Genomic DNA, 26,910 nt, shown 5'->3' on the forward strand with positions numbered 1-26,910 from the left:
GCCCTTTCTCTAAGACCTCCGGTCCTCCGCTTGCTGTTGGAGTAGACTGCAAGGAAAAAGAGAGTGAGGGGGGATGGAGAGGGCCACCCGTAGTGGCCGAGCCCATCACCTCTGGCACTTCCAGGAGACAGGATGCCTGGCAGACACCTAGGTGATCCTCTGCAAAAACCGTTCAGGGGTCTAGCGGAGGCCTCATCGCAGAAGCAAGAACAGCAATGATCAAGAGGCATAAGGAAATTCTCCAACAGGTTTGCTTCGAGTCCCAGTGTGGGTACCATCTTGCCCGCCATAAGGAAGAGTCTTGATCCTGGGGGGCCCGGGTGGTTCAGCCGGTCAAAAGTCCAGCTTCAGGGGCGCCTGGGTGGCTCAGTCGGTTAAGCGGCCGACTTCAGCTCAGGTTGTGATCTCATGGTTGGTGAGTTCCAGCCCCGCGTCGGGCTCTGTGCTGACAGCTCAGAGCCTGGAGCCTGTTTCAGATTCTGCATCTCCCTTTCTCTGACCCTCCCCTGTTCATGCTCTGTCTCTCCCTGTCTCAAAAATAAATGAAACGTTAAAAAAAAAAAAAAAAAAAGTCCAGCTTCAGCTCGGGTCATGATCTCGTGGTTCGTGGGTCCGGGCCCCGCGTCGGGCTCTGTGCTGACAGCTCGGCGGCTCGAGCCTGCTTGGGATTCTGTGTCTTCCTCTCTCTCTCTCTCTCTCTGTCCCTCCCCCACTCATGCCCTATCTCTCTCTCTCTCTCTCTCTCTCTCTCTCTCTCTCAAAAATAAACAACCAGTAAAAAAGCAAAACAAAACCACAACAAAAAAGAAGAGGCTTGATCCTGAAACCAATAGTATTTCAAACACTGCTATTCCAGAGGAGAGGAGCTTAGTGAATGGGACCCACCTTGAAGCTCCATATGCTCCTAAATCCGGTGGCCTGCTGGTAAACCCACCCTCAAAAATAAAAAACGTTTAAAGCCCTCACTTCTAGCATTTGTCAGTCTCCACGGTGTAAATTCTCCCACCGCGGCCAATACCAGCAGGGTATATTCAGCGGGTTCTCACTTCGTCCAGCACAACATTGCTTCTTCATTCTTCATTTGGGGGCAGGGCCCCCAAAAGGCGGCTGACACCCCACAGCACTTAAGTGATCATGCTGTCCCTGGAGAAGGGACATTTCTACATATGACTTAGCTCATCTGTGTCCTGACACTGCCGTGCACATAATGTATTCTCTAGTCCTGACCGGCACATGTATAACCACGGAGCAGGTAAATACTGTAATGCCGTAATTCATAAATAATCTGCACATCGGCCTGTCTTGCACACTGTTTGATGGAACTTTGTCCTCCTCCTTTATCACAGCCTTCACGTCTTTGGGGGAAACCACATTTTTAAGGTGCTCCCGGGAAAATGGCTTACGATGTTGTCAAGTTGGAGAGCGCTTGTGGCATGGGGTTCCAGCAGTGAGGGTCATACTTGAAAACCCAAACTCTATAGGGAAGTCAGTCAGAGGACTTGTCACCAAATGTTACACAGGATAAACAATTCAGTAAAACGACACGGCCCAGAAATGCGGAAATTATGGAAAACAGCCATCGGCGCGTGCCAGAATCCCACAGATGGCAGTGAAAACACAGGTTCCTGGGCCCCGTCCCCTGAGCTTCCGAATCAGTGGGCCTGGGGCCCAAGAGAATCAGTGGGCCTGGGGCCCGAGAATGCGCATTTCTAACAAGTTCCCAGACATTATTCTCGTGTTGCGCCTTGCTCAACTATCCAGTCATGTTTGCCAAACAGACTGCAGTCAAAATTTTAGAAGCTGTCCTCGGACTGGAACAAGACTTCTGGAAGACTGTTAACACAAGCATTAAGTCTCCCGTGAAATTTCGTCTAGGAGTTTCAAGGTTATGTATCTGGTTGGTTAGCTTCCTACTTAGTAGCAGTCATTCTGGTTTCGGCCTCAGCAAACAGAAGACACAAGTTGCTTGGGGTTGCACAGCAAAGAGTGAGAGAACGGAGCCTCCAACATGGAGCTTTCTCCTCTCTGCCTCCCTCCGGGGCCCAGAGCACAAGGGTGTACAAGACACGCGCTTGGAACTGTGTGAAATCGTGGAAGGGAGGGAGAGGGACGCAATCCCGGTAGGATGAATCTTTAAGGCTGTCAGCGGGGTCAGAGTGGGGCCCTCGCATTTCTGCATTATTTAGCCACACTCTGAAATTCCAGCCTTCCTTTTCCTCCAAAGAAGTTGCTCTATGTACAAAGGTGGTTCGTTTCATAGCTTATGCCCAGGAGAGACTAAAAAAAAAAAAAAAAAATACCCCAAATGTTATTTTTAACAGTTGATGTAAGCAGGATGTGAAGGTCATTGTTTTAAAATCACATCTCCCAACAGAGAAAAATAATCTTAATTGAAGTGTTTTGTTTTGTTTTGTTTTGTCCTGGTCTCACTCACAATACTCCTTTTCTAACTAGCCTAGAAACTGCTGTTTTCATCCTTAGTATTTTCTGAGTTTTTTTTTTTTTTTAAATAACCTTGAAGTGAATTCAGATCCACCAAATGCTTTTGAATTTTACACATATTAGTCATGATTGTCAAGCAGGGTTCCCCCCCCCCCCCAGGCTGGTTTCAAGGTCATTTTGCAAACACCACCCACTGGGCCCCCAACAGGGACACCTCAGCCAGTTGGAGCCAGCTGGACCTAAGCCCTGTCTGTAAATGTTATAAACCGCATTCTCTCCTGACATTATCTTACCCAGCTAGCCAGATGTCACAGGTCCGGTTGTTTGTTATCCTTGCTTTTATTTTTCCCCTGCTAGTCTGATAGGTTTTAGGGTCAAACAGGCATTTTAGAAATGAGATGTGTTCGGGGCGCCTGGGTGGCGCAGTCGGTTAAGCGTCCGACTTCAGCCAGGTCACGATCTCGCGGTCCGTGAGTTCGAGCCCCGCGTCAGGCTCTGGGCTGATGGCTCGGAGCCTGGAGCCTGTTTCCGATTCTGTGTCTCCCTCTCTCTCTGCCCCTCCCCCGTTCATGCTCTGTCTCTCTCTGTCCCAAAAAAATAAATAAACGTTGAAAAAAAAAAATTAAAAAAAAAAAAAAGAAATGAGATGTGTTCAACGGCCTTAGGGGTGAATGACCCATTTAAGGGGACTTAGCTCAGCGGCTCAACCCTGACACATCACTGACTTATGGGTCTCAGGGTGAGCGGTCCCTCGGGGGCCGCGTGGCGGGAGATGGGCCTTCGGGTCCTCTTTTTAGCCTCTGCTTAATGAAAAGCAGGTCCTCGTTGTAAAAACTTGGTTGTTCTAGACCTTGGGATTTTAGGTAACAACGAACGTGGCTGAAAACTGCTATTATTCTGTTGGCCTAATCTGTCAGATGGGGTGCTAAGCATTCGTTGGGAGCTTGGAAGGTACCTACAATTGTTTCCACTGTATATGTAGGAAGCAACTTGGAGTCGCTGGGTAACCTGCCGGGACCAAGTGGCGGCCAATTCTATTGTCTCCAAGCAGTAGTAGCCGATGCTTATTGTCTTAGTCAGATGCAGCTGCCCTAACAAAAAGCCATCGACCAGGTGGCTTAAACAACAGACATTCCTTTCTCGCTTCTGGAGGCTGGGAAGTCCAAGAGCGAGGTATCGGCTGATCTGTGTCTGGCGAGACCCGCCTCTCTGGTTTGTAGACTACCACGTTCTTGCTGTGTCCGAACTTGGCAGAGAGAAAAGCACAAGACAAAAAATTCTGGTGTCTCTGCCTCTTCTGATAAGGACGCGAATCCATCACGGGGCTCCTACCTTTGGGAGCTCATCTAAACCCAATGAGCCGCCAAAGGCCCCACTTCCTAAGAGAATCACCCTGGGGGTTAGGACATGACAGTGTGAATTTTGGAGGACGCACACACTGAGTATTGACTTCTTTATGTTAATCCCTCTAGGTGTATTACTTCTTACAATCCTCACAAAAGACCCACGAGAATACTGTTGTCATCTCATGGTCCGGATAATGAGATAGCACGGAGAGGTTAAGCAGCCGGCTCCAGGGTCCCCACCAAGCCCCTGAGCCACAGGACCCTCCCACTGAGAACCCCTCCTCCTGGGAGACCACCATGAATCCGCCCCAGAACTCCAGCATCAGGGGAAAAGGTGCGTCACAGACGAGAAAGACGTGGTGAGCTAGTAGCTAGACACTAGGGTTCTAGTTCTAGAACTTTCTCTATTAGACATCCCCCCCCCCCACCACCACTCTTCTGGGTCTTATTTTGTTTACAAAATAAGGGAGTTAAAAATAAAATAAATCAAATTAATCTCTCTAAGCCAGCTCCCAGTTTTAATAGCTGTGTCTCTGCTTATGTCCACGCGGTCGGCAAACCCTCCCTCAGGCACTGATGCCGACTGGCACGATACGGATCTAGCTGCCATCTCAGACTCGTCATGCGCTGAGTTATGCCTTGATAAGGACTCTCTCAAGAGCCTCCCCCCACGTCAGCTTCTGGATCCAGACTCGCTCACCAGAAACACACGGCCACAGTTCCTTCTGAGGTAGGGGAGCCCCCACCCCAGCCCCGCCAGGAGGCTCCACGGGAGACCACACGGCCACGCAGGGTCCCCCGCTCCAAAGGGCCCTCCCTGCACCTGAGTGGATGCTCTGCAGTCACTCTTAAATTCCTAGGAATTGTTGAATAAAGAGACCTGCATTTCCTTTTTGCCCAGGGCCCTCCGGTCTACCCAGCTGGTCCTGCCCGACTTGTCTACACCACCTGTTCTCCTAGCCCACAGACGCAGTTCTCTCGGTGGGGATCGCTCAGAACAACCTTGTGCCCAGTCCGCCTGTGCCTTGCTTGTCTGTGACACACATTTTCCCCAGATGCTGGAGTTCCGGGGAGGAGGCACGGTGGTCTCCCAAGAAAAGTGGCTCTCAGTGGGAGGGTCCTGGGGCTCAGGGGTTTGGCGTGGGCCCTGGAGCCAGCTGCTTAACCTCTCTGTGCTACCGTCTCACCATCTCTACAATGGCAATAACAATACCCTCATGAGGCTGTTGTGAAAACGAACCTCAGTACCATGGGACCTTTTCATCAACAATTATTATTTCTTGTGTCTACAAAAGAACGATGTGGTTGATTTTTTACTCCATTTTTTTTCTGTTCTGACCAAAAAAAAAAAAAAAAAAAAAAAAAAGTACAAAAGTACAAAAGAATGTCACAGGAGTGAATGTTCTGGTTTTCTTCGGAAAGAAGTTGATGAGGCTTCAGGTCATTAGACCAGCTCAGGGACCGGGTGAGATACTAACTAAAGAAATTAGGGTAAAAGCTAATTAAAGTCTTGAAGACACTAGCGAGGGATCAGGTCAGATCGCAAGTTCCAAATCCCGGCGTCCCCAAGGGTTCCAAATCTTCTTGGCAATACTACCAGGACATGACAATCCAGAAGAATTCTAATCTTAAGGGGGGGGGGGGGAGTCAAGTTTCAATTGAAGAGATTAATCAACATTGGGATTGATGTGAGCTCAAGTATTAATAATTAATAATTAATAATAAGTATTAATAATATTAAAAGCGGTCATACAAATGATGGCTTTCAGATAATGACTAATATCACATGTGCCTCTTTCAAAGTGTCCTGACATAGACCCTTGGGAATAACTTTCAAAAACAAAGTCAGGGAGGGGCACCGGTGGCTCAGTCGGTGGTGCGTCTGACTCTTGATTTCGGCTCAGGTCATGATCTCACTGTTCATGAGATCAAGTCCCACATCGGACTTTGTGGACAGCACAGAACCTGCTGGGGATTCTCTCTCTCTCTCTCTCTCTCTCTCTCTCTGCCCCTCCCCTGCTCACTCTCTTTCTCTCTCTCTCTCTCTCCCTCAAAATAAATAAATAAACTGTATTTAAAAACCACAGCAAAGTAGGGGATAGCGGTGACAGTGGCACAACCTTGTGAATGTACTTAATGCCACTGATTTGTACACTTAAAAATGGTTAAAATGGGGTGTCCGGGTGGCTCGGTCGGTTAAGCGCCTGACTCCGGCTGGGGTCATGATCTCACGGTTGATCAGTTCAAGCCCCGAGTCAGGCTCTGTGCTGATAGCTCAGAGCCTGGAACCTGCTTTGGATTCTGTGTCTCCCTCTCTCTCTGCCCCTCCCCCGCTTGCGCTCTGTCTCTCCCTCCCTCTCTCAAAAATAAACATTTAAAAAAATTTTTTAAATGGGTAAAATGGCAAAAAAAAAAAAAAGTAAAAAAATGTTAAGCCCACTCTTGTCCATACCCCTATAGCACATGCTCCCTCCATTGGAACATCCAACGAGCCCCAGGCATGGTGGTCACACATATTCTAGTCGTGGCGGAATGGTCGGTTATGCCATCATGAGTGAACGAAAAACAAATCAAGAAGATAGAAGCGATTGCACTTTGAAACAAACGTTTCCTGCTATCCCTCTCCCAAATTTGTGGATTCATTTTAATTGGAAAGTAGCCCAAGACTGCAAGATGAGGTGTTTCCTAAATGTTTACAACCCGCTATTATTTAGCTGTGTCCCTCAGGATTTTTCTCAGTGCTGGGCACCCAAAGCAAATCAACAGTGTAAGGAGATTGCCGAGGTCGACAAGCAACGACAAGTGTCGCCCGCGCCTTCCAAGTTCGCATTTGTGTGGCTCAAAATCGCTTCGTTTTATTATTTGCTGTTTTTAGTCAAAGTCGTCATAAGTCTGAAACTGACATGCATTTGTGCTCATAAAATGCTGTTTTTGGGGCGCCTGGGTGGCGCAGTCGGTTAAGCGTCCGACTTCAGCCAGGTCACGATCTTGCGGTCCGTGAGTTCGAGCCCCGCGTCGGGCTCTGGGCGGATGGCTCAGAGCCTGGAGCCTGTTTCCGATTCTGTGTCTCCCTCTCTCTCTGCCCCTCCCCCGTTCATGCTCTGTCTCTCTCTGTCCCAAAAATAAATAAACTTTGAAAAAAAATTTTAAAAAAATAAATAAATAAATAAATAAATAAATAAAAAATGCTGTTTTTGCTCGGTTTTTAAAAGCCGAAGTAGGACGGATTAACAGTGAGTTGTCTTGGCTATCCGTTAAATGATGATCTATTTAGCTAAAGAGGAACTAGATGCGCTGAAATCTGCTTTCACCCCTTGGGATAACTGTGCACCCCCAAACTTGAGGTATGACTGCTCCCCAAAAGTGCAGGACAAGTCGCCAGAAGGAAATAAGCAGACTTACCGGGCTGGTTGATGCAGAAAGAGCCAGAAGTCCTGGGATGCCCCAACCGTGCCCGCCGGTCAAGTTGGCAAGTCTCCAAAACTCCATGAACTGGTTTTTAAAGGGGGGATGATAGTATTGTGAATTTAACAACAAATAAGGAAGGAGGTTTAGAATTCAATTTCCATATGGAAAAAAAGATTCTTTCTCTCCTCCCTCCTTCCTTTCCTTTCTTTCTTTCCTTTTTACCTTCTTTCCTCCTTCCTTCTTTCCTTCCTTCTTTCTTTCCTTCCTTCGTTTCCTTCTTTCCTCTTTCCTTCCTTCCTTCCTTCCTTCCTTCCTTCCTTCCTTCCTTTCTTCCTTCCTTCCTTTCTTCCTTCCTCCTTTCCTTTCCTTTCCTTTCCTTTCCTTTCCTTTCCTTTCCTTTCCTTTCCTTCTTCCTGGCTGGCACCTGACCTCAAACTTCCCAACCCCCAGAACTGTGAGAAATAAATTTTCATCATTTGGTATCCTATTACAGCAGCTCCAACCAAGAGGATAGTTTAGAGAAGCACAAAAGTCTCTTTTAGCATCAGCTGCTACAGTCCCAGACTCAGCAAAAGACACACTTCACACCTGGGTGGACTGAGTCCAGACATGGAGCGTGAGAAAAGACAGCCAACGCTGCTTGAGATTAAGGATGCCTACCATCTATAATTTCTTGCCTTTCTCTCTCTTTCTCCCTTTTATTTTATTTTTTTTTTATTTTTTTAACGTTTATTTATTTTTGGGACAGAGAGAGACAGAGCATGAACAGGGGAGGGGCAGAGAGAGAGGGAGACACAGAATCAGAAGCAGGCTCCAGGCTCTGAGCCATCAGCCCAGAGCCCGACGCGGGGCTCGAACTCACGGACCGCGAGATCGTGACCCGGGCTGAAGTCGGACGCTTAACTGACCGAGCCACCCAGGCGCCCCTCTTTCTCCCTTTTAAATGTCATGTGGACATTAAACCTTGCTTCCTTTTCTTCCCCTTACTGTCGTTGGACTTCTCTAGACCTTGCCTTTCTTCAATTGGGAATAATGATATTTACCTCCCAGAGGTCGCTGTAAGGGATTAATTGTGACAATGTTCATAAAGCTCTCAGCACACACGGTGGCACTTGGTAAGGTCTCCGAAAGGCAAGCTATTAAAATTAACTTCCTGCCAATTAATTCCATGAAAATTAGGCACCATGAGATTCCTCCCACCTGTCCAGCTCCTCCCATGCTTCCTCCTACTGCCCTTTTCCCTTTTAACTTTGACTCACTTTTCTGACCTGGCTTTACATTTAACCTGCTTGGGAAAGCTCTTCTGGAAACGATCTAGATTAGGTTGCTCATGAGACTGATCTACAGCCATGTCCTACCGTGTCTCTTCTGTAGAACTATAAACAAAATTACGTTTCCTGCTGTCTACTCCCCCTTTCCTTACCCCCACTATAAACTCATGAGGGCAGAGATTAACTCTTCTGAATTATCTTTCAGGTTGTGATCAGGGTGCCTGGCGTTTATATGAGCTTAATCATTATTGGCTGTAGGAGTGAGTGAATGAATGAATGAATGAATGAATTCTCAATGAGAACTTGACAGTTATGGGAGTCTTCATCTGCGTATTCCTCCCCCACATTCTCCTTCCAGTGGTTTTCAAGGAATGGCATTATTTATTTTCCCACTCAGAGCTGGGATATCTCATGCTGAGCACACAGCAGAACGCTCACCACGTTCAGCATGCGTATTTGTTTCTCCTCAGTCAGCCCAGTGTGTTTTATACTCTTTGTTCTTACAAAAGGTTTTGTAAACTGTTAAAAACAGACACAGGTGAGCAAAGGAAACCTTCCTGCCCTCAGCACAGACTGTGTATCTGGGAGTTCTAGGGGATCGGATGCGCCCTAGCGTGTGTCTACAGGATGTTATGACCCCCAAGCTTCCTCCGGGGATGGGGAATTTCCTCCACTGTCTCTGAGTTTGTTTCATCCGAGTACGACCAAATGATCATCTTAACTTGCGATGGGGGATTTGTCACTGGGTCCAGGTCCTAGGGCTGTAACCAGGTAAGCAGAATGTAAATGACTCAAAGCTATAACCAAAAGCTGACTAAAGCTACATTTTTACCATCAGCCTATGGCCCGGACAAAACAGTGAGCAGATCTCTGCCCCTTTCTGTGTATATGCCTGTGTCTTTTCCCTCTTAGGATTATACTTATTTTTCTACATAGAAATATAGAAATAACATGCTCCATGAATAATTCCAGAAGTCATCTGCATCCATGAGCTATCCACAAAGCCCTGAAGAAGTAGCCCTCCTCTCACTGACACAAAGAAGTTATTTTGAAATCTCGCTAATCGCAGTCGACTAATTTAATCAATCGGTACCGTGGATAATGTAGACATGGTGAAATCCACCTTGAACTAGAAATCATTCAGGTTCACTATCAACATTAATAAAAGCAGATAGAGATAGTCTACCATCTTAGGGAATTAGATGTGCCAATATAACTGAAGTTTAAAATCCAGTAAGTCTGTTTATCTACCCATAAAATTAGAATGCAAATTTAATCAACATAAAGCAACTTGACCATCAATAATTGACACAGGTTGGCTATTATTATAATTTCCATCATTCTAATCATCACTAAATACCTACAGCTCAAAGGACACAGCCCAAATGAGGAATTTGGCTATTACCCCTTCTAAGTATAGAATGAGTTTGCAGCTGCCTTAAGTTTTCAACTAAATAAGTCACTGCCCGTTATTAAATTCCAAATGCTCGAGCTGGTCACAGTGCAGAGTGAGGGAATATTCTAATTTAGCTGGTTGTGCAATATTTAGCAAAAAGGCACGGATATTTGTGGGGAGGGGTGTGCATAGGTTTCCAAGAACAGCTCAACAAATCAACACTTATGATATGAAAATAGTCCCCCAAATTGTCAGTGCTTTGTTTCAGTGTAATTTTAATTCTACACATTTAATCCTACAAATATTACCAGTTGATATAAATGGACACTAAGCCCCTGAAAGATCACATTTTTAGAAAATGTTCTTGAATTCTCAGTGGAAGTCATGGCCACTTGAGGCATCTTCATTGACCTACATGGTTTGGGTTAATGGCAACTCAGCCGTGTTTATAGACTGTCAGTCCCAATGGGGAAGAGTCCATCTAGGTTGGAGAGAGGTGTCCCACATTCTAACTTGTATCAGGAGAAGAGAGCAAAGATTTCACCTACGATTCCTGTGATAGTTAGTTTTATATGTCAACTTGACTGGGCCACGGGGTGCCCAGATATTTGGTCAGACATTTGGACTGAACCTACAGCATCAACTCTCCTGTTCTCAGGCCTTCAGACTTGAACTGGAGCTATAGCATTGGCTCTCCTGGGTCTCTAGCTCACCTACTGAAGATCTCGGGCTTCTCAGCCTCCAAAACTGCATGAGTCAATTCCTTAGAAGATCTCTCTCTCTCTCTCTCTCTCTGTCTCTCTCTCATACGTGTGTGTGTGTGTTTGTGTGTGTGTGTGTGTGTGTGCATGCATGTGTGGACACACACAGTCTACTGCTTCGGTTTCTCTGGAGAACCCTGACTCATACAACCTCATACCATGCTTACCCTATAAGCAAACAATTGCTCAGGCATGACATGTCCATTCACTGAGTACTCCATGTTACTGCTCTCCCTCTGCCTGGGTGCCCTACCCCATCGTCCTGGTCTGACAAACACATACTCGCCCTCCAAGACCCAGCCCAAGTGTAAATTTCTGGAGTCCTTCCACAAGTCCCCCGGCCAGAAATGACTTGCTCCATCCTTACTTCTGTCAAGCACTGTGTAAGGTCCTCTGTTATCAAACCTCACAGTTCCACGTATGCCTTCCCTAAAACTCTGGACCGGGAGTGTGCTAGTAAATATTTACAGAGTTCATCACTCAGCACCCCTTTGCATCCCCAGAAGCTAGCACAGAGCTGGAAAATGGTAGAGCCTCAAAATTTCTAGACTGTTCTCATTTATTAGCTAAAGTGGTCCTAGTCAGGGCCAGCGTTGGGCAGGTTCATGAAGAAGACAATTCTTTGGGCAACTCTCTATTTTTAGCACTCTTTCTCTCCCTTGAAGCTTTTACTCTTCCCAAGCTCTTCCTGGCAGTAAAACTGATTCAACAATAAGAGCGATAATTCAAAGAATACATTCATGATAAAGCTGGGTAATGATGGTCAAAATGAGTTTAAAATTAAACTAATTAAACTAAACTTAATGAGTTTCAAGGAGAATACCTGTATAAGGCAATGCTTATGGTAAAGTCACAAGAAGTCTGTGGTGGAATTTCACGTACTTCCTATCACTGCAGTTAAGATGTGGACCCTAAGGTATTTTCACCAAACTACCTCAGGTCATATAAAGCAGGCACCATATTTATGCTATGACGGTAGACCAAGGCCTCCACTTTTCAAATCTGGAAGCACAATCAGTTCTGCAAACCATAGAGCAGAGGAAAAGTACCTCTGCTTAACCAACTCCTTGGGTTAATCAACACTCTCAAATCCATAGGTAAAGCAAATCCACTGAGACCTACAACACGCTGAACCGTTAAAGCCGGTAAGCTTCTCTCTGGTAGAGCCACAAATTTCCGACGCAACCAGCTAGCTGTGTGCCTGTCAAAGTTAGCTGTGCTTGTTTCCAAGTTTGTTTGGTTTTTTAAATCTAAATTAGACTTGTTATTTTAATTAAGGATTTAATTAGCTCATTAACTATTATGAAAAGTAACGAAACAGGCGTATAAGAGGAAAGAGTATTCTTTTCAATGGAAACACAGAATGCTGTGCAAAGATGGAATGAAATTGAGACAATAACCATTGCTGTCAAAGAAAATATGGGAGAAAGCCATAAATGACTGGAAGTGAGGGAAGGTCCCAAAAATCCAGAAAGATTGAGGTGCCTGGGTGGCTCAGTTGGTTAAGCATCTGACTCTTGATTTCAGCTCAGGTTATGATTTCACAGTTCTTGAGTTTGAGCCCCACATCATGTTCTGTGCTGACAGCGCAGAGCTTACTTGGGATTCTCTCTCTCTCCCTCTCTCCCTGCCCCTCCCCACCTCAAATTAAATAAATAAACTTAGGGGCGCCTGGGTGGCTCAGTCGGTTAAGCGTCCGACTTCAGCTCAGGTCACGATCTCACGGTCCGTGAGTTCGAGCCCCGCGTCGGGCTCTGGGCTGATGGCTCGGAGCCTGGAGCCTGCTTCTGATTCTGTGTCTCCCTCTCTCTCTGCCCCTCCTCCGTTCATGCTCTGTCTATCTCTGTCTCAAAAATAAATAAAACATTAAAAAAAAATTAAAAAAAAAATAAATAAATAAACTTAAAAAACACCTAGAAGGATTGTGTACTTTGGTTGTCTCACGGTGTCCTTAAATTCTCTCTCCATTATAAGGAGACTCTTAGGTAGTATATTAGGGAATATTATTTACCAAGCAAAATGGCACTATACTCCAATCAGCGGACCTAAACTCAAAACCAAACAGGTCTTCAACATATCATATATGTGTATGTGTGTGTGTGTGTGTGTGTATATATACACATATATACATATATATATACATGTATATACACATATATACATATATACATACATGTATATATGTATACATGTATACACATGTATATATATGTATATATATGTATATATGTGTATATATACACACACACACATACATACATATATTTAAAGTCGAAGAAATTGTATCAGTTTTTAAAGTGATTCCCTGCCTTAATGTACTTTTTCAATTAAATGAACAACCTCTGTTCTCACGGGACAGTCTCAATCGCTATCACGTTGCAAGAGAAGACCTATAAACTCTATAAACTTATCAGGAACTCACTACTTATGAGAAATGCTCCCCCAGCATCCGGCTCTCATCTTTGTCCATTTTTTTATCACCTTTCTTTCTCATTTTTTCAACCTCCAAAAGACAGAGAGGACTTGCAGGGACTTTCTGATCACCTTACCCCTCGGACATGATGCCATGTTATTCCAGACCAACAAGGATGCTTTTGGAATTGAGGACCAAGGAAGAGGAAGTAACAGAACCAAATGTCTGAGAAAGACAAGTTGGCTTTTGCAGGAACTGAAGAAAAGGATGAACTAAAGAAGCTGAAAAAACAAAACAAAACAAAACAAAACCAGGACCCAGGCGTCCTGGCCGTAGTTGGAAACTGAGAAAGAGAATAGCTTTATATTTTTAAGTCTCACTTTCATTTACTCAACTTGGATCAGATATAAATGGATCTCAAATTGACACCACAGGCTTCCTGCAAGCTCTTCAAACTCTTCCTTTCCCTCTAAGTCTGATCAATAAATGACCATACTTCTGATGTGCCCCAATGTTCAAAAATAACACAGCCCTGTTAATGAAATGAGGCATAAAAGTCCTTCAGGAGGGCCTTTAAAATGTGGAACCAAACGTGGAATGTTCTTGTCTGAGAAAGGGCGAATTTAGCAGACTGTAGCTTGCCCTCTGGGCCGCAGTGGAAATAAGTAATCCAAGATCAGCTCTCCAGAGCCGTTCATCGTCCGAGTCCTGTCTTCTTACGGGTCTTGGCAATGCTCCCAGGAGTCAGGTAGTGTGCACTATTAGCCCCATTCGTCCAAAGTAAAGTTTGACAATCTTCCCAGCGTCAAATAACCAGGTCCCCAAATTGGAGCCCAGTTAGTTGATAGGAACCAGGACATCAAGCAAGGACAGCCAGAGACCTGCCTCAGATCAACAACTGTCAGACTCCAAGTTCAGAGCCAGTCTGGAAGTCTTTCCTCTCCCTGCTGTGTCTTTTCTTGATGACACGCTTAGCAAAAAGAAAAAAAGTCTCCCCTGAAAGTAATTATCCTTTGTATTTCTTCCTCTTCGAGTATAGTCTTAGATGATATTTAGTACTGCAATGAATTTTTTTTAATTGCTGTGCAGCATCCATTGTATGAATATATCATAGTTTAGCTACTCTCCTATGGATGAACAAACACTTGGGTTGTCTCCAGTTTACAATGTCTATACAACAAATAAACACTCTGTGAACGTGCTTAATATAAGTTTTTTCTTAATAGACCTGTATGTCATTTTCTTGGGTAAATATCTAGGCTTGGGATTTTTTTTTTTTTTTATATTTTTTTTTCAACGTTTATTTATTTTTGGGACAGAGAGAGACAGAGCATGAACGGGGGAGGGGCAGAGAGAGAGGGAGACACAGAATCGGAAACAGGCTCCAGGCTCTGAGCCGTCAGCCCAGAGCCCGACGCGGGGCTCGAACTCCCGGACCGTGAGATCGTGACCTGGCTGAAGTCGGACGCCTAACCGACTGCGCCACCCAGGCGCCCCGGGATTTTTTTTTTTTAATGTTTGTTTATTTTTGAAAGAGAGAGACAGAGACAGAGACAGAGACATGCAGGGGAGAGACAGAGAGAGAGGGAGACACAGAATCCAAAGCAGGCTTCAGACTCCGAGCTGTCAGCACAGAGCCCGACGCGGGGCTTGATCTCATTCCTTTCAACAATGTATTAGAGTTCCAGTTGCTCCATATTCTTACCCCAACACTTGGTATTGTAGGTTTTTTTAATTTTAGTCATTGTGCTGAAGGTGTAATGGTGCAACTTTTAAAAGTACCCATTTTATACCTTATCTGTGGACCTTCTTAACTACCCCAATCTGCCTTAGTTCCAGGCTTTTGTCAATTTATCACCCAAAGCACCAAGTATGGGGGAGAATGGTCCCATTAAAAGATAAACTCCATGAAAACAGGTATTTATGGACCCGGCACATAATAGTAACTTAATAATACTTGTTGAATGACGTGAATGAATAAGTGAATGGTTATGCACGGCTAGACTTACTGAAATAAGGACGCAGGAAGACTGTATCTGTGAGCACATCTGTGTGATCCCCTTCCAGGCTCTTCCCTGCCACGCTGCCAGCTGCCTTTCGTCTCCTTTCTGGTCCACTGAACGCTTTGCTGCTCTGGTGTGTTTCTATTACATCAAAGGGTGTCTCATGTCTAGTGTAAAGACATTCTTTGTTTCGCTACCCACACTCTCTCTGAACTGAAGTATCTAGGAGGCCCTGAATAAATACCTCCATCTACCAAGGTCGCATCATCCTCATGTATCAAATGAAGGGGCAAATTTCCCTTGCACTAAGGTATAGCGATCTTGATTCCTTCCTCATCCTATCTAAAGTCACGATTCCCAAGACAGCCTTGCTTGCTTTGTCAGTCTTTCCTTTAACGTTCTACGCATTAGGGACTGGGGCTAGGATTTGCTAAGAAGTTTGGGCACATGGAGAAATTTATGACAGAAAATAAATAACACTGGGGTAGGTGTGGACAAAGGTACATTGCGAACATTTCTGGCTATCAAATAACTTAAACTACTTATGTTTTCCTTTTGAGCTAAGCCCTTCTCTTCTTTGTCAAATTTTGTAATTGAATGAGAGATACCATCTACTCAATATAAATGAAAATGACTTCTTGACTTCTACTGAAATGAATGGATATTGTTATTCTTGTGAAAATTAGTTAAATTGTAATAAACCTGACTTTTACACGTTCACAATGTTCCACTTATGACCCACAATTTGTTGCCTAATTCTAACTAGGGCCAAATCCAATGGCCTTAAAAACAACTTTAAATTTGTAAGTCATCAGAAACCATCACGAGGGTTAAGTAAAAAAAAAAAAAAAAAAAAAGAAAATGCTCTGGGCTTTTCTGAGTAGTCAGCTTGGATCTAAGCTGTATGCCCTGGCAAAGCGTACTAGAAGTCTTCTAAGTAGAGGCAGAAGGTATATGCTAATCTCTGATTCTCAGCTGAGTCCTTGTCTGATCAGAACTCCAGAACAAAGGACAAAGTACAAAATATAGGCCCTGACTATATGTTCTCAGGGGAGACACAGATATAAAAATCAGTGGTTATTTTTTTTTAATTTTTTTTTTAATGTTTATTTATTTTTGAGACAGAGAGAGACAGAGCATGAACGGGGGAGGGTCACAGAGAGAGGGAGACACAGAATCTGAAACAGACTCCAGGCTCTGAGCTGTCAGCACAGCTGACGCGGGGCTCGAACCCACGAACCGTGAGATCATGACCTGAGCCGAAGTCGGACGCTTAACCGACCGAGCCACCCAGGCGCCCCAAAATCAGTGGTTATTTTAACACATGCGTGTGTGTTAGATATGATAATGACATATGTATTAGCTGTTATGGAAACAAAGAAAAAGAGAACAGGTGACATAAAACTCCCTCTGTCCAGGGATGAGTGGAGAACAGGAAAGAAGAAAAGATCAAGAAAGTTTCCCGCGGTAAATAATGGCCGTGTTGAATCTACGGGACATGAAAAAGTTAACGGGCAGAAAAGGGAAGAAGACTTATCAGGCAGTGGAACAGCATGTGCAAAATCTGGAGTGAAGAGAGATCACAGTACTTCCAGGAATTTTAAGTCCTTTGGACATGACAAGCGTGTTTGGTAGGGAGTTGTTAAAAAAAGAAAAAAAATCAAGGCAAAGCCACAGGTAGAGACCAATTCACAGAAGTTTTCGGGCGAACGTTTTTCAAGTTTTGATCTTGGATCATTCCTGGGTTGTGGAATCAATTTAGTGGGTCATGACCTTTTTTAAATGGAAAACATCAGGGTCTTTTGCATTTAGGAAACTTAAATCCTGTTTCATAAACTTGGGCAGGGAAGTGGGTGCTTGTGTGTGCACTGGTTCCTTAGGTGACATGTTGTCTTGCTATAAAGTGACTGCTCTTCTCTAGGGGGTCCCCGTAAAAATGCTTTCTCTCGGCCTTGAAGCAGCCCATCCACCAACAAGTCCTACTTCAAGATACACAGCTGACGATCAGCTGTTTAATGCCCCATTCGATAGCTTGCTGGCTATCCAGCTAGCTATTTATCATATAAATGTAGCAATCACTATAATCTCCTTGGTAGTTTATATTTTAAAAATACGTTTTGGTCCCTGATTCTGACTTAACTCAGTATCTTTTGGTCACAGATAGCTGAACATGGCAACAATAATAGTATTTTTTGGTTTCTTTTCATAATTAACAACTCATCAATCAGTACAGAAAGTTGACACAGGAAATTATTTAGTGTCTTATAGAAGCACTTGTCTCACTTCTAAATTAGTGTGCCTTACAACTGAACACATTTCAATAGCCAAAGATCATCAGGTATTTGAAGAAAGGGGCTCCCAGACAAAAGACAAAGGCTAAATACCAACAAATAAAAAAAGCTAAAGAAGAAACAGAGACAATCCTGAAGACAGAATGAAATGCTTAAACTGTAATCAATACCCTTAGGAAGAGAAGAGAAGACATCAATCCAATTTTTTTTTTTTTTTTAAGAGAGAGAAAAAGACATCTTGCCAATAATTTTAAAAGATACAATCGGGGAAATATAACTCAGGAAATGAATTGGAAAACAAAGTTTGAAAATATCCCCAAATCGGATTAATGATTCTGAAAAAAACACACGTGCGTAACTGGAACTGAGCAATTAAACAAATGAATGGCAGATGGTGGGAGCCAGGATTCTGTCTGGTGAAGAGGGAGGTTATCCAGGCAAGCAAGGGAAGAAGACTAGAATAATCCATGTGGTACTGATTCGGGTTGTAGACATCATTAGGAACTAATGTTTAGCTTACCATAGAAATAAACGGATGCAGGGCGCCTGGACGGCTCAGTCAGTAAAGAGTCCGACTCTCGATTTTGGTGTAGGTCCTAGTCTCCTGGTTCATGGGATCAAGCCTTGCGTTGGGCTCTGCATTGACAGCACGGAGCCTGGTTGGCATTCTTTCTCTCTCCCTCTCTCTTCTCTCTCTTTCTCTCTCTCTCTCTGCTCCGCCCCCACATGTACACAAGTGTATGCACACTCTCTCTAAATAAATATTTTTAAAAAATGGATACATACAGAAGTGTATACAGATATTTATAGATGTATATACAAGCGTTCGCACAAGCACATGTATTTCCTTGCTCTGTCGGCTGAGAGGGCCACCTGGAAGCAATGACAACCCCATGGCAGTAAGCCATGTTTCCTATTTAATGTGTTTAATAAGCAAACACTAGGGGCGCCTGGGTGGCTCAGTCCGTTGAGCGGCCGACCTGGGCACAGTCCGTGAGTTCGAGCCCCACGTCCGGCTCTGTGCTGACAGCTCGGAGCCTGGAGCCTGTTTTGGATTCTGTGCCTCTCTCTGCCCCTCCCCCGTTCATGCTCTGTCTCAAAAATAAATAAACGTTAAAAAAATTTTTTTTTAAATAAGCAAACACTAGAAGTGCCTTGGAGGCATATGAGCGGTCTTTTAATAACGTAGGTTAGATTCAAGACAGCCCATCCGTCCTGAACGAAAACATGTCCAAGGGTCTGATCACTTGAAAGAAACTTTGACAATAAAAGGATTAGATTGGGCTTGAACCCTCGGGATTTTTAAAATAGGAAAGAGCACAGCTGCATTGAAATCATCAGAGAGTGCACATTATCTAGCGGCTCTTTTTATAACTGTTTGCACTACAGGTGCAATAAGAGAATGTTAATTTTATCTACCAGGGCATTTCCATTTTGTGTATGTGTGTGTCACGTGACTCTTAAAAGCCTAGCTCGAAAGCCTCAGTGGAGAATTTTTCTGTTTAGGTTAAACTGGAGCAAAATACTTTCGTTCTAGGTCGTTGTGGGGGAGGGGGGCTCTGCTACGTAAAGCAGGAAATTTTCTCATTAATATTTCCAAGCTCTTTAGTGCTTCCATTTTCAACTGGATTAAAAATAAGAGACACCATCAGAGCCCCAACAACGTATTCTTATCAGGGTCAGAGTAATAAGCGACCGGCGTAGTTCCACTGGGATTATTGTATTACGTTCGTAGAAAAACTACCAACCAACACAAACCAGGTGACGTCCAAGTTTGCCGTTAAAAGTAGTATATAGCCGTATTGTGCTGAGGTCAGACCAATCTGGATAAGAAAGAAAAATGCTCCAAAAAAATAAAAGAAAGCATGAAAAGGAAGACAATATTCCCCTTGTTGGCTGGTTCCTTAAACTGGGGCCCATCCAATACGCACACCCCGCTGCTTCCTGCTGGCATATTCCGGGGGTGGGAATCAATCCGCTCTTTGTAGAAATTAAGAAATCGTGCAGGCATTAAAAAGGGAAACACTGAATAGATCTAATGCAGTTGGAGACAAAGGAATGAAGTGATTTGGAGGGAGAGGGCAAGAGGAAGGCTGGTCAGGATCTGGGGTGACCCGTCTCCCATTGGAGGAAGTCAGAGACTTGAGGTCACTTGAACTGGGGACTTGAAGTCACACAGGAATCCACCCAGGAGCTCAGAAGTGACTTATGTTTCCACCGCCCTTAATGTTTTACGGCACCAAGCGAATGCAGAGAGCTGATTTCACTTGGGACTGGATTAAAGGGGACTGTATACATCAATGCTAAGGTCATATCTCTCTTAGGCCAGAGGTGCAACATTGTTTTAATGACTTAACCTTGAGCCACTTTTGACCGGTAAAGATTTCACTCCATACCAGAGAATAAAGCTGAGAGGATTTTTGATTTTTTATTTTTAAGCGAAGGGCCAAAGCATCATTTCGCTAAAGCAATAAACCTCAACTGTAAATCATGCCATGCAGTAAGTAGGTCACTGAAAACTGAAATATCAGATGTAGTCTAGGATTTCAGTTTAGCGAGATTATCTTTTTGTAATTGCTGTTAAAAAAAAAACACCTATTTTTACTAAACGTTTGGGGGAATGTTTAAGTGTTTCTAAAGCTATGTTACAAGCGGAAAAGTCTTCTTCCTGTATCAAATATTTATAAAAACCCATCAGTTCACCTTCCTGCTTTAGTAAAACTGTATGCTAAATCGAATTTTATTGACTTTCAAGTTTGTGGGCCACTGCTAACGTGGGTTTTCATCAGGCACTCATCTTGTCTTTCCTAGTCCAACTATACCACTGAGTAAGCAAACAATACGTGAAGAGAAACCTCTCTTTATAGAATTCCAGCTAAAGAAGAAGTGATAGGATTAGCATAGATCCATTTTATCCCCCTGTGAACACCCCGACCTACCCATTGAGTGTAAACAGCTGCAGATATCCCCAAAAAAGGGACAAGCAGATAGATATATCTAGTGAAATATCTATATTTCACTAGATATTTCTAGGGAATATAAGGAATAGAGGGAAATGTTATATGGCACAATGGAGCTGCAATCAGCAAAATCCATCTATGGAAAACTTGATGGGATCAACAACCCAATTTCTTCCTCAAATAAATTATAAGGAATAAAAAGAGAGAATGATGGAGAGGGAAGGTAGCACAGATTAAGGGACAGTTAAGAGACTGTACCCATCACAAGGTATGTGCTCATTTGCACCCCGATTCCAAAACATCAACGAAAAATAACATGACATATATGAAACTATTGATAATTGACCAGATATTTCATTACAATTAAGCGACCATTGGCATCTCCTTTAGAGGTAATAATAGTATTTTGGTTACAGGAGAGGGAGAGAGTCCTTATCTTTTTGAGATACAGACGAAAACATTTACACATTTTTTACAAGTCAACTTTTATTTGACAAAGCCAGTTATTTTCCAGGATTGCTTTCTTCAGGAATTTTCTCTATTCCTATCCACCTTCTGTCCCACCTCTGAGGATCATCTTCATTCATTTCATAGCTTGCACACGTCTCTATCTTTACACCTACATATTGCATAATAATCTCTTCGTGTAAGTGTCTCTACTTACGAGAGTAGAGCATCATAATAGACTAGACTAAGCACCATAATAAATCACGCCGTAATTGACTTGGTATCCCCGGTGCCTGGCACGTGGTGACTCATTCAATGAATGTAGAAATTATTTATTAAATCCAGTATTTTATTTTCAGTGATCCATGTGTACAGCAGCCATGGAGTCTTTCCTTTCCTTTCCTTTCCTTTCCTTTCCTTTCCTTTCCTTTCCTTTCCTTTCCTTTCCTTTCCAGTTTTATAACTTGTAATTGATAAGTTTAATTGTAATACACTTAAAGCGTACAAAGTGATGATTTGATATAGCTGTCAAGTTTTGAACTCTTCGATGCAAACACGAAATGGTTTCTGGTTCACAGGCCACAGGACTACCACACCAGCCTATACCATGACTGCGTAGCCACGTCTTCCTCCAAAGAGACAACAAATAATGGTAACAATGGCTAACTCTCACAGCCCAATTCCTCCACACCAGGCTCTGTTTTAAACATTTTTACATGTTTTCAACCATATTTTCATAACAACCAGTGACGTAAGACCTACTGCAATCATCCTCGTTTTTCTTTTTTTATTTCTTTGGAGAAATACAGGAAGCACAAGTGGGAGTGGGGCAGAGGGGGGGGGGGGGGGACGGAGGATCCAAAGCAGGCCCTGCACTGACAGAGTCCTATGCAGGGCTTGAAGTCACAAACCGCGAGATGGTGACCTGAACTGAAGTCAGACGCTTAACCAACTGAGCCACCCAGGTGCCCCTCAACTTCGTTTTATAGGCAAGAACCCTGAAGCACAGAGATGTGGGCGGGTTCCCAAGGTCTCATCTTGAAAGGGGCAGACTGGGGTTCATGCCCAGGACATCTGACTCCAAAACATCCTTGCTTGACCATGGTCAGCAGCGTCCCTAAGATGACCAGATCCCTGCTAACCTAGTACCAGGGACTTCACAGAAAATAGTAACTGTGAGCACGGCAGTTCCAAGAACCTAACTGATAAATTATCGCTCTAACGCAGCCAAATAACACGCAGAAACAAATGCAAATTTAGGAACATAAATAATCGATATACCATATCAGAATAATTTAGGACTTCCTTCGGGTGTTTAGTTGAGTCAATCAAGTTGCTTCACACCTGAGTCTGGATATTTGCCCAGCTGGTTAAAGAGTGTCTTTTCTAACGATGAGATCAGAAGTGGCAGTGACCCCCATTCACAAGGCATCCATCATCTACGAACAAAAACAGTTTCCTGATTTAGCTCTTTCCTTTCCACCTCTTGCCCCCAGATGGGTATGCCTTCTGGTTTGGAATAATATCACAGTGAATCAAGGTTACAAAAACACTGAACATTCCTCCCTCATTTGAGGAATTTGAGGTTGGTCAAAATCATTGTTGAACAAAATATCCAAGATAGAGTTGGATAGAATTTACTTGACCCTTCCATTTTTTTTTTTTTTTCCCAAGGAAGAAACAGTCTAACTGACTCCAAGATTCTAGGCTCTGCCATTACTCAAGCCACAAATACTCCAGTTATCCAATGAGTCAGCGGCCTTCAACCACACTTTAAATAAAGGCCTTCTATCATGATATTTTTCACATGTGTTTTACTCCCAGTGGTGTATCCTATAAATACTAAGCTGTTGAGCTTTCTTTTTTTGCAGAGATATGCCCCAACCATAATTTTAAGAGGACTATTGCCTGTTTTTCACTAAGGCTCAAGCAATAAATGTTCTAGTTCATTCCACTAACTGATAACTTGAATACAGACATGCTAGCAACATTCTTTTCCTTTCTATTTTCTTCCTTTCCATTTATTTACTGCGATAAAATATACACATGTAAAATGTACCATTTTGGCCATTTTTAAATGGACGGTTCAATGGCATTAAGTATCTTCACACTGTGGTGCGACCATCCACATCCAATTTTTTTTTCATCTTCCCAAACTGAAACTCTATACCCATTAAAGGCCAACTCCCCATCCCCCTCCTTAATTTCTAGCACTCACCATTCTACTTTCTGTCTCTATAAATTTGCCCTTTGCTTTTTCAATGGTTTTGGTAAATATGGTAATCGTTACAAGGGCAATGGGTTACCAAAGCAAGGAAGGCCTATACCTTCTTATACTTAATTTTCAAATTTTCAACTTTTGAGTATTACATTTGTGAGTGATGACCGGTATTGATTCTCTGTTTCAGTGCACTTGTTCTCCAGACTGCCTTAGGTACATTTTTGTGGTTCTGGATAAAAATCAAACATTGGACAGAAAAAGCAAAGAGGCTCTACTTAAGAATACAAGAGTGCTAAAAAAAAAAAAAAAAAAAAAAAAAAAAAGAATACAAGAGTGCTAGAAAAAGAAGTTGTACCATGGGTTTACTGGCGGTTTTTAAGTATATGTATTTTCATAGCATCTCTCTTCATAAATAGTTAAGCATGGATGATCAAGAATGTTCTAAGTTTGAGGCAGTTGATTGATTTCCCATAAAAAGCTTTTACCCCCTTATTTATCAAGTTCTTAAATAAATAACTTCTCCCCTTTCTCAGATGTCTCTGAGCTGACACATCAGAAAACAGGCAAAATGGTGACCCTCTGAAGGAAATAGTCAGGGAGAATTAAATAAGTCAAGGATGGGGGCGCCTGGGTGGCGCAGTCGGTTAAGCGTCCGACTTCAGCCAGGTCACAATCTCGCGGTCCGGGAGTTCGAGCCCCGCGTCGGGCTCTGGGCTGATGGCTCAGAGCCTGGAGCCTGTTTCCGACTCTGTGTCTCCCTCTCTCTCTGCCCCTCCCCCGTTCATGCTCTGTCTCTCTCTGTCCCAAAAATAAATAAACGTTGAAAAAAAATTTTTTTTTAAATAAGTCAAGGATGGACAACCAGTAAAGCAACTCTTCAGCCCCCGAGGGCAAATGGTGAGGCAGAAAAAGACTACTGTTTGTTCTGCTGTAAAAGCCAAGTGGGCATAATGGGACGTACAACAGGATGAGGTCAGTGTCTGATTCTCGAAAGGCAGAGGTGCGGGTCCAGAAGCTGCAGGAGGCAGGTGCAGAGCTAGTGGAGTCTGAAACACGTGACTTAGAGCCTGACAATTGAATTCCATCAGCAAGAGTCATTTTTTGTTCTCATACCAATAGGGAAAAGTAGAGTTTGGATAGTACAGTCGATCCCTATCCCCAACCCCTCAAATCTCTAATAACGACATTTAAAAAGGGAGGAGGGTGGTGGTTAGTGTGAAACGGGGATGTGGATGTTCAGTGAGTTTTCAAAATAAATAAATACCTTTGTTATCATCAGAGTCTGGTTTTTGAAAACTTCCCTCATCCCTAAATCTCACTGGGTGATACACACTAAGATCTTTTTTATTTTAATTTTTTTTTAATGTTTATTTTTGAGAGACACAGAGACAGAGCTTGAGCGGGGGAGGGGCAGAGAGCGAGGGAGACCCCGAATCTGAAGCAGGCTCCGGGCTCTGAGCTGTCAGCACAGAGCCCGACGAGGGGCTCGAACCCACGAACCGTGAGATCATCATAACCTGAGCCGAAGTCGGATGCCCAACCAACTGAGCCACCCAGGCGCCCCCACACTAAGATCTCTAAACATCCTTTCTATGCATTTTATTTTATTAAATATATGTGTGTGTGAGTGTGTGTGTGTGTATATATATATATATATGTATATATATATAAAATACATGAATGTAATTTATACATGGTGTGTGGGGGTGTGAGTATAGAGAAGGTTTTAGAAGTGGATTAATAAACAAACCACTGCTTTGGGGATATTATACTCTTGATAGGCAAAAATGAGAAAGAGAAGTCTCCTTAAGATAAAAGGCCAAACATTGATCATTCAGTGGTCTCACAACCCTTTAATAAGGGGAAAAGATGTCCTAAGAATATTGCCGAGGGGTAATTACAAGGAACTTTCTATAACAAGTCTCTGCTCACCATTATCTACCCACTAATTATCCTCCTGGGCAGTGGGGTTTTGCCCAGAGGCCCCTCCATCTAGACCCCCATTCGCTCTCCTCGGAGGAAAGCATTCATCTTTTCCTTCCAGCCCAGGCCTAAACTATCTTGAATTGTGTTGCGAGGGGCTCCCGACAAGTCCAGAAACCATCACGTGTGTCGTGGGACTTTATCCCTCGAACACAGAGGGCAGCACAGTGTAAGAGCACAGAAAGCCTTTACAGAGCCTTCAAACTCCTTTCCAGTGACAACCCTCAAAAAAAAGCCATTCATCTTTGAAAGGTGATCAAAACCCAAAACGGTTTTGTAGGAAATCTATCCTCCAGGAGCACCAAACGCTTGCTGAACTAAAACAGAATCTTGGGGGAAAACCCAGCCACCCACCTAAAAGCGTAAAAGGACGTGATGAGAGGTGAGCAAAGCCCGGAGCCCTTAATCTTTTTAGACACAACAACCGTGAGGCTCCCTTCAAACGTGGCCGTTTTTTCTTCCAGGGACGGGACAAAGCCAAACCTGTCTGTCTTCTGGAAGCGTTGCCCCCTTCCTTATCCTAACATCTAAACCTGAACTCGGAGAGAACACAACATCTCCAATCCCAAATTTGTTTCTCAGTTAGATCCAGGTCTCCCTCCAGCTGAGAAGGTCATCATATCCCGATTTAGAACCTATTCTTTCTCAAGCTGCCGTAAACATCACAACAGACGCAAACACGCGGCGCAGGTAGTGAGAACATCGCTGCCAAAAATATCACAAGCACCCCGCGGGCAAACTTCCTTTCCCTGACTTCCTTCTGCGCGTCAAGGTCATGTGCCCGGCTGCCTCCCACCCCACCCAGCACACTGCCGCCTTTTATGGAGTACTGTCCCTCTCGCTTTCCTGCCCAGACTGCTCTGTGTGCCGCTGAGGCTGAGAGCCAGTGACCTGGGCCGACACCAAGCCCTTGTGGTTCAGAGATGACTGTCCATTAGCAGGAGAGAAGAGGTCGCCTGTAATGGAATTCTGCTCGCTGAAGTGTCTCGCTCAGCAAGATGCAGCCAGTATCCGATTCACCACGCAGAGATCAATTGTTACAATAGCTTATTGGAGAACAGAACGTTAACAGCTTTGGGAGGAGGAGAAAATGCGTCCTTTCCCCTCCCCCTGCCCCCCCCCACCCCACTTATCTGACACAGAATGTTCTGGCTTCTGGATGGAGAGGATGGGGTACAGCCCCGGAATTGCCCTCCCCCCTCCCCAAGCCCTGGATGTCCCCCAAGCCCCCCACCCACCCACCCCCTTCCTGCCTGGGCTGCAAACCAGAAGGGGATTTATAAGCAACAAAAAACAGATTGTTGCTTTACCTTAGATTTCAGATTTTAAGATTTTCCCACCGACTTGAAGCTCTTCAATAGAGAAGTGAAATGTTACCGACTTTCAAAACACCTCTCTTCCTATATATCTCAGGAAATGAGTAAAGCCAAAGACAGATGGGTCTTTGCATATTTTCAAATATTATTTCTGTCTTGATTGTAAATTCTTGGTGGGTAGAGACTAAAACTAACCAATCTGCATGGTTCCCAGGGACCTGGTAGCATCCTCTGCCCGCATTAGGTTCTGAGTTAATCTTTCTTTCATTCTTGTTTTTTAAAAGCACATCCTTTTCTTTCCCGTTTTGTTCTCACTTCCTCTTCCTTCAACTGCATATCTCCCTCCTGCCTCTGCTTTCTTCCTTTCTTCCTCTTTGTTCACATCAACCCGTCTCTTCCCGATTCCTGCCAATTTTTATTTCACAAGGTGCCTGCCTTCTAGAATTAACTCGGGCTTTCAGAATGTAGATCTTGCCAGTCATGACAGGACCAGCAGGTGCATACTGAAGAAACTTACAAAGAAATGAAACTAAGGTTCATTCAGGTAAGCTGGGTTTGGTCCTGGAAATCAACACTGGAGAGTGAGAAGGGAAAAATGAAAGAGAAATGGAGGAGAGACACCTGATCACTTCCCCTCAATCCTTTTCTTCTT

General features: G+C 43.8%; 1 long non-coding RNA gene across 1 annotated transcript; it reads right to left on the reverse strand.

The window, feature by feature from the left end:
- Window positions 1-1,680: 1,680 nt before the first annotated feature.
- LOC115525182 lies at window positions 1,681-26,303 on the reverse strand. Its single transcript, XR_003972325.2, has 3 exons — window positions 26,253-26,303; window positions 7,191-7,280; window positions 1,681-2,277 (listed from the first exon to the last, which is right to left on the reverse strand). It is a non-coding gene; the product is annotated as an uncharacterized LOC115525182 (long non-coding RNA).
- Between the last annotated feature and the right edge of the window lie 607 nt (window positions 26,304-26,910).

Source organism: Lynx canadensis, chromosome A1 (assembly GCF_007474595.2).
Source record: "Lynx canadensis isolate LIC74 chromosome A1, mLynCan4.pri.v2, whole genome shotgun sequence".
Classification (NCBI taxonomy): Eukaryota; Metazoa; Chordata; class Mammalia; order Carnivora; family Felidae; genus Lynx; species Lynx canadensis.